The following is a 12,072-nucleotide window of genomic DNA, read 5'->3' as shown; positions in this document are numbered from 1 at the left end:
CTTGAAGTGTATACCTCTCTAAAATATTCCGCCAGTGTGTATACTATCTCCTCAGGATGTGTCTGGAGTGTCCCCTCCCGCGTTCGCAACTGCTGTATTCCCCTGGATCCTTCCCCTCTTTTATCTAACCAAGCCAAAATCTTACCTGCTTTGTCTCCTACATCGTATATTTTGTGTGCTGTTGCCTTGATGTTATCTATCGACAGCTAGGTTTTTAGATGGTCCCTATATTGTTGATGATGTATGCTCAGGGAGTGTGCTGTTTCTGGTGAGGGGTCTGCCATGTGTGCCGTGTCCACTGCCTGCACTGTTAGTTCCAATTCTGCCATCTCCCTCTGCTGTGTCCGTTTATACCAGGTGATAGAGACTATTGCTTGACCTCTAAGGGCTGTCTTATATGCTTCCCATACTATCGACGGCGATTCTACTGACGTTGTGTTTTCCTCAAAATAATGTTTAGTAGTGTTCTTAAGTTCCTTCTTAATGCTGGGAATCTTAAGATAGTTAGGGTAGATAGGATATAACCTCTTACGAGATTTCTCTCAGCAAGAGAGTGTTAGTATCACCGGGGAGTGATCCGAGATGCCCCTCGGCTTTATTTCTATTTCCTCGACATTTTGCAGTCTAGCGGCCAACATCAGGAAGTAATCTATTTGTGACAGACTATTGTGCACTGTAGAGTGGTATGTGTACTGGCAAGCTGCGGGTGCATGATTCTCCAAACATCTACCAACCCCATTGCCTCTAAGAAGCCCTGGATCCGGGAAGGTCCGGATGTCTGAGGTCGAACAGGGAACCTGTCCACATTAGTGTTTATTGTTGTATTGAAATCTCCTCCCATAATAAGGTCACCTTCTGGTAGGGCTTGAATGAATTCTCCCAGTGCAGGCAGTGCCACTGATTGGAGCGCCAGAGGTATATAGATTGATACTATATTCAGAAGTCTGCCCTCCCACTGCCCTGGTATCGCTGCGAAACGTCAATAGTCATCTACCTTACTCCGTAGTATTATGAGTGGAGAGGTTTTCTTTACCAGGATACCCGTACCCCTTGATCCCGAGGAGAATTCAGAGTGTGCCGCCATTTTGTACCCCCCATCTATCCAGATCCTTGCATGCCTTCCCCGTGAGGTGCGTCTCTTGTAAAAGCACTAGTGCTGGGCCATGTCGTTTTAGGGCCTGCAGCACTAGACCCCTCTTTATTTTATTGCCTAAGCCTCTTACATTCCATGTTACTATCCGTAGGGGTGCTACTGGGTTCTCCTGTGTCATTTCACAAGTGTTGTTAAGTTGCAAATCTTGCGCCATGAGTGACTTGCTTAGGTATGAGGAATTGCTTCTGTGCTAAGACATTAATGTACCTACCAACTAGTCGAGCTTGCGATGTGTCCACACTGTCGAGACCTGCCATAAACCAAAAGAACAAAAAAACAATAACTTCACCCTCCATCCCTAGCACCCTCCCTGCCTCCCTGCTTAACGGACTTGCAACCGCCCGCCACCCCAACTTAGCAGAGTGCTTCTCCCCTCCCCAAACCATAGTTCTTGCTTGTCAGGGTAAAAAGTCCCGTGAGAGCAGCGGCCCTTCCTGCTCTCCAAGGCCCGCCTCAGTCCAGTGTCCATAGTCGGCCGACCCTCATTGTTCATGTCAACAGATATTATCTCGGGAGTCGGTTATTCAAGAGTCCGGCCCATGTTCGTTTCCTTTAACTCTTGTTCCCGGTGAGCGGTCTGGATCTTCTCGCCTTGATGCTTGAGATCCGGGGTGTTCGTCTTCCATCTGGTGTTGGTGATTTTTGTTTCCACGACGGGGGCCCTCTACTCGTCTCCATCACTCTAGCCAATCGTAAGCAGCTTCTGGTGTTTCAAAGAACCATGTTTTCCCTTCAGCTGCTACTCTAAGCAGCGCTGGAAACAGCAAGGAGTAGGGTAGTTTGTGTGATCTTAGTGCTTTTTTGACTTCCATGAAACTTCTTCTGCGACGGGAGACCTCGGCTGTATAGTCGGGGAAGAAAGCGATCGTAGAGTTATGTATTCGAATTGGTGGGGAAATTCTTGCCATTTGGAGGATCACGTCCCTGTCTCGAAAGTTAAACAATCTGGCCAGCACTGGTCTCGGGGCAGCTCCTGGCTTTGGTTTGCCACCGGGAACCCTATGTGCTCGCTCTACTGAAAAGAAACTTGACAGTCCCTTGGGTTGCAGTCTTGTCTTGATCAGTTCCTCCAAGTAGAGGTCCATTGCTTGGGTGCCTTCGGTCTCAGGAACCCCAAGAATGCGTACATTGTTTCTTCTTGAGCGCCCTTCCTGGTCGTCCAACTTCTCCTTTAGTTGCTTGTTTTCTGCCTCGATTCGGGCCATCGCCGTTTGCAGTTCCGACGTGTCCTCCACCAGAGACTTGGTGACCACCTCTACTTCCTTAACCCGTTCAGCCATTTTGTGGAAGTCTGCCCGCAGCAGCGAGACGTCTGTTGAGATTGTCCCTACCGTTGTTTGTACGCTCGATAGCGCTTTCATAATGTCCTCCAGCGTCACTTTCTTTGCCCCTTCGACTTCCAGTGTTTCCCCCGTGGATGGGCGTCCTCCCCGTCAGGGGCGGGAAACTTTTGTCGTATGCATATTTGTCCAGTTTTGCCTGCATTGGTTGATTTCTAGGCCCCCTGCCAGACATGTTGGCCCCGCTGGTAGGTTAATCAGGCAGCTGTTTCACTACGTTTTCACGTTTGGTCACCGGGCCCGCGAGCTGTTAATTGTTAATCTTAGCCCTATATATGACTCGGCAGTTGGCCTGGGCAGCGGTTCTAATTCCTCTGTAGCTCCTGTTAGATGGTCGCCACCGACTCAAGTTCTGGCGTGTCCCGGGTCACCTTGTTGTAGTGCTGACCTGGTCTACCAATGTTGCGTTTCTGGTTGCACCGCAGTCCATGAGTGATGTGGTCCGACCTTTAATCAGTGCCCATCGGGGCACCTCATTCTCTGGTACCCACTCTGTGGGGGAGGGGAGGGGGGGCCGAGTTCGGTTTTCCAGTTGTGTCCACCTTCGTTAGGACTGCCATGGCAGAATGTGCAGAGTGTGTGTTTCAGGTCAGTCGGCCTCTGGCCTTGTTATAACCCTTGTGTTCAGGCTCCTGATTGCACCTTCGGTGCCGGGCCTCCACCTCGCTCCTTCCCTGCTTGCGTCTCACTCTGCCGTTTGCTGGTCCCAGGGCTCTCCTCACTCTCGCTTTGTCTCTGCTCTCCAGGTATTACCGGTTCAGCCGTTGCTGTGTTTCCACACCCACACCCCTCCTTCTCCGGCCTCAGTTTACTTTTTGACCCGGTCTCGGCATACAAGGTAGACCGTTGTCGGTTCCCCCTTTGCTTAGGTCACTCTCTTCTCACCTTCATGGGGGGGTCCTTCGCTCATTCCTAGCGTGCTGTTAGTAATGCTGTGCGCGTGTACACCTGCATCAGATATGTTGTTGTTCCTTGCCTTATTGCGCGGTGAGCACGATGAGTCCCCGGTGTTGATTTTTCCCGTTGCGCTGTCTGGGTGCTCCAGTTCTTCCCTCGCCGCTTGTAGCCGTTATACTTGTGTCGCTGCTTACTGCCGATTGTTCCCGGTTGTTTTGCTCGTGTTTGAGGCGTGGCGGTCTTTTGATTCGCCGGAGTCCGCAACACCTCCGCTTCCGCTCCAGACCTTGAGTTACTTTAGGCCGCGGTCTTTTGTTTCTGTGTAGGCCGCCAATGTTCGTCCCTTGTTTTCCGCAGTTCCCGGCTCCGGAGCGGTTACGGACTTTTACCGGTCTTCGCCGCCTGGTCCTGGACCTCTGAATCAGCCCCTGGAGCTGCGTTGATTGCCGGATTAGTATGCAGATTAATGTGAAGGGCCGCGTTGTCCCCGGAGCTCTTCGACTACAAAGCCATGTTGGTCGGCTGCTAGCCACGCCCCCCTCTTGCTGTTTATTTTGACCTATATTTTGCCTCTTTCTGCTCCTTTCTCACCTTGATTTAGCTTCTTCTTCTCCTTTCTGAACTTTATTCTGACGTCACAACCACAGCACCCAGATACCCCAAGGGATGACATTGCTGTACTATACAAATGTTAAGTAATTGATTGAGTCACCACTCAACATCCACAACAAAGCACATTTTGAGTGAATAAGTGTGCAAAAAAGTGAAAGTGCCAGCAAGGGATTTATTTAATCATAAACTATAGGAAAGTAGGATTTGCTTCTTATGGTTACCCCCACTTTTAGCTTAATGTTATACTGTTTTTGACTAGTCTGACTGGAATCCTGCTAATCAGGACCCCATTCTATCTGCTTTCTCCCTACAATGTTATGCCATGTCCTTAGGTACACTCTAGATTGGATACTGGGGTACCCTTGTCAGTCCGTAGTATATGGTACACATATACCCAGGGCATAGGTACCCCAGAGGCCACCAATGGGGTGCAGAATGTATTATGCCACCCATGAGAGGCCTTGCAAAATGGAACTACATTCCTGCCAGTGCAGCCTATGTAAGCTGGTGCTTGCACCGCTTACAAAATATATAGGTTTCCTATATCTATAGGTCACTACTCTTAAAACCTATCAGTCACCCCTCTAGCGGGCCTTAACAGTCCTGAAGGCAAGGTGCTGGGTTTTATGTGAGAGGGTGTCCCTGCAAGAGCAGAACAGCCCTACATCCTTCAAAGACCATTCTCCTGGGTTGCCGGTGACGCAGCCAGACATATAGGTAGGGGTGCATTATATGCTCGCGTAAAATGCTATATCAAAATAGGCTGCAACAAAACATGTCGTGTTTGGTATCAAACACCTTGGAATCATACCTCTGTACCGGTAACCAGTGTGGAGTTATGATTCCACCTTGCTGAAGTGAGGTTTGTGGGGTCCCTGGTCTTCCCGGTACCAGCCTTCTTGACCCGAACAGCACAAAATGGTTGCAGCCAACCAGAGACACAATTCTGCCCTGCTGCTGCTGAGCTGAGCTCGAGCAGGGGAAGGCAGAACAAAAGGCATCCTGTCACAGGGAGGTGTGACCACCTCCCAAATAGGATTTAGTGTATTAGGGCTGGGTGGGTGCACTTCCAAAGTCCCTGAAAGTCTGCATTAGGGGCACATTTGGTATCCCTGTGCATCGTCTAGTTCAAACCAGTCCTGGGAGCCATTGGCTCCGGCTCTGGCATGAAACTGAACAAAGGACATGTGAGTATCCTTCCCACTGTCCTGACCCTCCCCTGAGAGGGTCCCCTGAATCTGCCCATCCCTCTCCCTTGGGTACAAAAGGGCTTACCTGGCTGTAGGACCCTAGATTCAATGTTGATAAGATTCTGAACAAGAAACCACTGATCTTCGACCGTCTGGACACTCTGGACTTCGTTAGACTTCGACTGGGTCCGACGTCATCTCCCTCTCCTCCCAAAGCATTGTCTGTGCACTTGCACCATACATGTTCCGTGCAGGACCTTTGGAGCTCAAGGACAACTGAAGTTATCTCCCTTGGGGTGAAGGAGTCACTCCCCTGCATTCGGCGGCACCGGAATGCAACTGACCGGTCTGCTGATCCTGAGCTCCTGCAGACTTCAAAGGCTCCATCAACGCAGGAGGTGGGTTCCTACATTCCTTGGGTTTGAGCTGTCCTCTCACCATGTCTGAGGCCAGTATCCTTCGTGGAGACAGCATAACACAAACCCCTGCACACCGCGTACTTTTACAAGTGCATATGCTTGTTGTTATTTCCAGAACAAGTGCATTGGGTTGCAAATAGCCTCAACCTCTGGGTATATTTCATACAAAGAACTTTGGCCTCCTTGCACTGAGTGCTCTGTGGGCCGTTCCTTTGTAAATCTGCTCAAGGTCCCCTTGTGACTCCTGTCCCTCCAGCCTGTGGGTCCTCTTGAGGGTCAACATTGCTTTTCATGGGCTCCCCTGGTTGCTTCAGGCCTGCCCTGACTCCCCTTGCTGTGGTGAGTCCCCTGGTCCTTGCTGGGCCAGACCGTAACCTTCCTTGACCTTCTTCGTGGGTTGCCACTGCCAAGGCTTATTGCTGCTCCCGCCAGACACCGACCCCTCAGCACTCAACATCCTTCGTGGGCCAGTTCGTATCCAGCTCCTAGTTGCCCTCGATGTCTCCTGGTCCCTGCAGCTGTAGAGTCAAGGTCTACATCATCACACCTGAAGGACCCGACATCGGTGGGCATTCGTCTACCAAGCCCCTGGTCACTCCTGAGTGACCAAGACACTGTCCCCTCTGCTTTCAGATGCTCTTCACCAAGAATCCACCTTTGGATTCCAACAGACACTTTTCTTCTTTCCCGCAGTGGCATTTCCTTGAAGTCCTTCATTGAGATCGATGGCGGTTTCCGACACCACTTCAGCCGTATGCACCCGGCTTCTAAGGGATAAGTAAATCTGGTACTACGGTATGTACGGGTGGGGTGGCTCTCCAAGCTCCTATGATCCAAAGGTCTTCCTTGTACTCCACTGGGAAGGGTCCTTAAACTTTAAAACTGCAACCGCAGCTCTCTCATTGAATTCTACGTAGCACGCGGTCGAGTTCTCACACTGCACCCATCCTCCGTGGAGCCCCTTCTTTACTCACCTTGGGTGGTTCCTTAAAGCCCCAGCGATTATACTACCTCTAGAGACTGTTTTGACTCGAGTTGTGGTTCTTATACCACTATTTTAGTATATGGTTTGGTCTCCCCTGGAGCCCACTGTGTATTATTAGTGCTACTTACGATTGTTTCTGTGCTACAGTATTGTGTGCTTTGTGTTTATCTGCGTGTAGCAGATACTGTAAGGTATTTAGAGTGTGTTGTAATAATAAATACATGTTTTTGTAAATATTGTGGGGTTCTCCTTTCATTTAACCAATACAATAAGGTTGCATTCTGGTAAATCAAGTTGCTTAACATTCCTTCAAGACTAAGCCTGAAGGTTGCTCTCCACAGCTACCACTTGGATACCTTTCTAATGTTATCTTTGACCTCTTAACCACATGCGCGCTAGCGGAATTTTGCTCCTACGCTGAGATTTTCAAAACCGCATGTTACGTGACGAGCTGGGCTCGTCATCAGCGTGCGAGCGGGCTACACCATGACGAGCCCAGCTCGTCATCAGCGTCGAAGGGGTTAAATCATCATAAGGGATGGTTGGACTGGTGCAAGGTGCCCACTTTAATTAGTGGACATCATATACCAGGCCAACTTCTCACATAAACTTTTAGATTAACTTGTTGAATATTTAAGATGTCCGAAAGTCACATCAAAACTGAATTCAATAGTTATTAAGACAAAAGAAAAGAGCAAAAATTACAATGCAGATGTAAGTATGAACAAACTTGTATTTTAAAAAGAAATAATATTGAACACAAATGACCACGGATCACAATATAAATATCAAGGTACAAAAAAGCACCAAGCACGTTTATATTTCACCAATATTCACTGCGCCGCTATGTGTGTTGAAATTATTTTTCATAAACTACTTTGAATTAATTGTATTTGCCATTTGGGTCTTTGTATCTAAAGGGACTAGAGATGTGTGCATTTCGTTATAGTAATTACCCCAGGTCCTCAGTGATCCTTGGGACCCCCTTATTGAAATATTATTACCATCACAACTGTGGAACACCATTTCAATGGACTTCGCAGCAGAAGCGCTGCCTGTTCATGGATATGCCTCTATTTTAGTTGTGGTGGAGCAACTCTTCAAGATAGCCACCATCATACCCTTTAAAAAAGTAAGCTTTGCAAAATACATGAGGCATGAATTTGTACAATACATTATCCACCTGCAAAGACTACTTTGCAAATAACAGACTGGGTCCATTAATCTGTAACACACTTCTGAAGAGAACTGAGTGCATATGCCTTGATGTCGACGGACGCTAGTTTGTTCCGAGCATGCCATTCCCAGTCACATGGACAAATGGAACGAAGCATTTGCAGAAGAAGTGCCATTACAATTCCATTCTTGTCTTATTGGACTTTGATGACATAGTGCGCATCAACAATCCCATCTTTATCAAACTCAGCCTTACCATCAACTCTATGGTTATATCCCGGCAAATACTCTCTCACCATACTTTCAATAAGCAATGCTGCATTCCACAGCAGCACCCCAAACATGATAGAAAAACAAGTAGAATATAAGGTCCAAGTGGAGCAGTGTGGCTCAATGGTTAGAGCGGCAGACCCTGATGCAGAGGTCTGGCCCGGGACCAGGGTTCAATTCCCGATGCGGCAGGGACTTGGGCTCATTTGTCTGCGGACTCGATAATTCTCGCCTCGGCGCCTACTCTAATCATGGGGTCCCATGCTGCATCTCTGGGCAATAGCTTCTTAATCTCCACAACGGCCCCTACAACACTGGGATGCCTGGCTTCACCTTGGGGGTGCCCAGAAGTGGACGCCTCACAGGGAGAGCCAGGAAGGGTTCCACAGCGTTATACAGCGCCAGGACGCCCCGGTGATGGGCAGCTGTGCGCTTTTATCCTACATTTACATTAAGTCCAGCTCCGGTCATTGCAGTCGGACAAGTCTTGTCTGATTTTCGGCCAACACAGCAAGAACTGTAGAAGAAAACTGTTTCATGTTTCGGTTGACTCTGTGAAGAGCTTACTGCAAAAATGAATATCACTGAAAAGCTTTCTGAGAGAAGACAAGGCCTGAATATAAATCTTGCTACACACACAGTTCATAGTATCAATCACCAAGACAACAGCAGATGCTTGGCTGAGCTCAAGAGGATGAATAGATACTTTCATGAGTAACAAAAATGCAAACAGTTTAGGATGAGTAAGCCTCCTCGCACGTTTTTGCATCTCAGGTGACAGGAGGACACAGATCTAAGCTCACATGGCTGCAGGAGGTTACAGTGACTGCATTTAAATTTTTCACAGTAGCCTAGCAGGGAAGCCTGAACCTGTACATTCTTACATCCTCAGCATTGCATTGCGATACCTTTGGCTTTGATAGGTGGCATAATATTATAGAATGAGTGGTGAGACTAGACCCTCAAAACCGTAGGATGGCTTGCAAAGGCACTGGACTGGGGTAAGGTGTGGTAGAGCTCAATCTGAGTGTGTTTGTAGTTCACTATGAGAGGCCACTCTTCTGAAGGCTGTGGCTTCTTTTAAACACAGACAACATGCTATATGAGTCTTCATTATACACCATTTAATGAGTATTAGTGAAGTAAGAGAGGATTCAAGTCTTATGATTTTGTGGCCAAGAAAGTAGGGTAATAGTCCCTTTGCTGTACAGCACACTATCATTCCCATACTGATTACATACACCAGCTACAGAAGGTAGGGGTTAATTTATCAAAGGGCCTGTTGAGATAAATGCTCATGACCCAGGAAGTTCGTCGGAGTGGCTAGAAACATGTGCACATGGCATCTTTCCTATTGCACTATAGTTGTATTCATGCAACAGTGATTTAACAATTACTGATGAACAGCTGTTAATATTACCACTGGTGTATTTGTAAACTTTGGCTCCACTTACTCAACCTTACTGAGTACAAAGCCTGTTAGAAGTTTAAACTAGAGTTGGACATACCTTTCCAACGAGCTCCTTTGGGAGCACGTCATGTGCCAGAGATCTGGTTGTGGTGAAGAGGAACCCATTCATTGCCATGAAGACTGGAGGTAAGAGAAAATGGCAAAATGGTGGATAGCAAGATTTCTATCACTGTCTACCTATTTTTACTTATATTATAATATGTTAGCACATAAACATCCCTTGACCCTGACTCAGGTAGGTCGCTCCCTCATGCCGCACAGCACCACCTGTGTGACCGTGTCCCGCTGTTCTACTCTGTTCGGCTTAGGCCCCTCAGCCTGAGTTGTGTGCCTCTGTTATTTACATTGCTGATTTCTGTTGTTCTGTGTTGTGCCTTTTTTTTTCTTCTTTTCCCCGTGCCCCATGTTCATGCCCGTTTCCCGCCGCTGCATCCCCTGCGGCCCGCCCCCCTGCTTGCCCGTTCGTTTCCCGCTCCCACCTCCCAGCTGCTCCTCCCTCCCACCTTCCCTCATCATAGCGGCCACGCCTCTGGCACGCGGAAGGCGCTCCTAAGGCAAGCCTGTCTGTGTGCGTCCGTGCCTGGACCGCACCCAGGACTAGACCCCCTGGCCCCCGTGAAGGCCACACAGACCGCCACCACTACACCGCAAGCATCCTCCACGCATTCCACACCGGACGGCCGCAGACCTGCTTCCTGGCCGCCCCGAAGCACACCAAAGGACCCTTCTCCTGCCAGAGCTGCAGCTTCACCAGTCTCCAAGCCACCAAACCGCCCACTGTGACAGAACGCAACCACCTCAGATGCATACTACTAAACACCCGCTCAGCACGCAAACATGCCATCGAACTCTGGGATCTGCTTGACACATCCTCCCCGGGTGTTGCCTTCCTGACAGAGACCTGGATGAACGCCTCCTCGGCACCCGACATCACCATAGCCATCCCAGACGGCTATAAGAGCACCCACAGGGACCGCACCAACGGAGTAGGAGGTGGAATCGCCATTGTCCAAAAGAACACCCTCAGGGTCTTAACCAGCACCGACGACACCCTTAACATCGCCTTACACCTGCACTTCCAGATCCCCACCAACCCCAACACCACCCTCAGAGGAACTCTCGTCTACAGACTCCCTGGACCCCGGCCCCAGTTCAGCGACTCCATCGGCCAACTTCGTCAGCACGCACGCCCTTGTCTCAACAGACTACATCCTCCTCGGAGACCTGAACTTCCACCTCGAGAACAACAACAACACCAACTCCACCACCCTGATTGCCTGCCTCGCCAACCTCGGACTCAGACAGCTTGTCACAATGCCCACCCACTCCGCCAGCCACACACTTGACCCCATCTTCTCCGCAAGCTCTCACATCACCTTCAACCACACCACCGTACTCCACTGGACCAACCATCGTTGCATCCACTTCACCTTCCGGAAACCCACCAAGCACCACCGCACTCAACAGATCCCCCGCCGCAGCTAGAGCAAAGTCACCGGAGACCAGCTAAACACCACACTCGCCTAAAGCCCACCCGCCGACCCCACCAACTCCGACACCGCCGTCCGCAACCTCAGGCGATGGATGGACGACTGCACCAACACTCTTGCCCAGATCAAGAAACCCTCCAATAGACGCACTTACAAGAAAGCCAGCTGGTACACCGCGGACCTCCAGGCCTCCAAGCAAACCTGACGAAAACTTGAGAAGAAATGGCACCGCGAACAGACACCGGACAGCTACGCAGCCCACAAGAACGCCATCTGCAGACACCATCACCTCATCAGATCCGCCAAAAGGGCCTCTTTCAAGGACCCCCTCGACAACAACGCGCACAACAGCAAAGAGCTCTTCAACATAATGAAGGAACTCTCCAACCCCAGCTCCAACAACAACGACGACATTCCACCATTGCAAGACCTGTGCGACTCCCTTGCCTCCTTCCTCCATCGCAAGATAGCAGCCATCCACGACATCTTCAACAACTGGGCCGCCCCGACAGCCACGACACCGCAGACCCCACGGCTACCACACACATTGATCCCCTGCTAACCTGGACAAACATCAATGACGACAACACCATCAAAATCATGAACACCATCCACTCCGGCTCTCCGTCAGCCCCATGCCCACACCACATCTTCAACAAAGCTAGCGCCACCATCGCACCCCATCTCTGCAAGGCCATCAACATCTCCTTCGGGACCGCAACCTACCCGGAGAGCTGGAAGCACGCCGAGATCAATGTCTTACTCAAGAAACCCAAGGCGGATCCGAAGGACCTCAAGAACTTCCAGCCCATCTCCCTGCTCCCGTTCCCGGCAAAGGTCATCGAGAAGACTGTCAATGGACAACTGACCCGCTACCTCGAGGAGAACAACATCCTGGACCCGTCCCAGTCTGGGTTCCGCAGCAACCACAGTACCGAAAAGGCCCTCATCGCCGCCAACGATGACATCAGGGCCCTGCTGGACAATGGCGAAACCGTGATCCTCATTCTCCTGGACCTATCAGCCACCTTTGACACTGTCTGTCACCACACCCTACGCACATGCTTCC

This window comes from Lissotriton vulgaris, chromosome 2_1 (assembly GCF_964263255.1).
Source record: "Lissotriton vulgaris chromosome 2_1, aLisVul1.2, whole genome shotgun sequence".
NCBI classification, from domain to species: domain Eukaryota; kingdom Metazoa; phylum Chordata; class Amphibia; order Caudata; family Salamandridae; genus Lissotriton; species Lissotriton vulgaris.
This window is presented reverse-complemented; position numbering follows the sequence as displayed.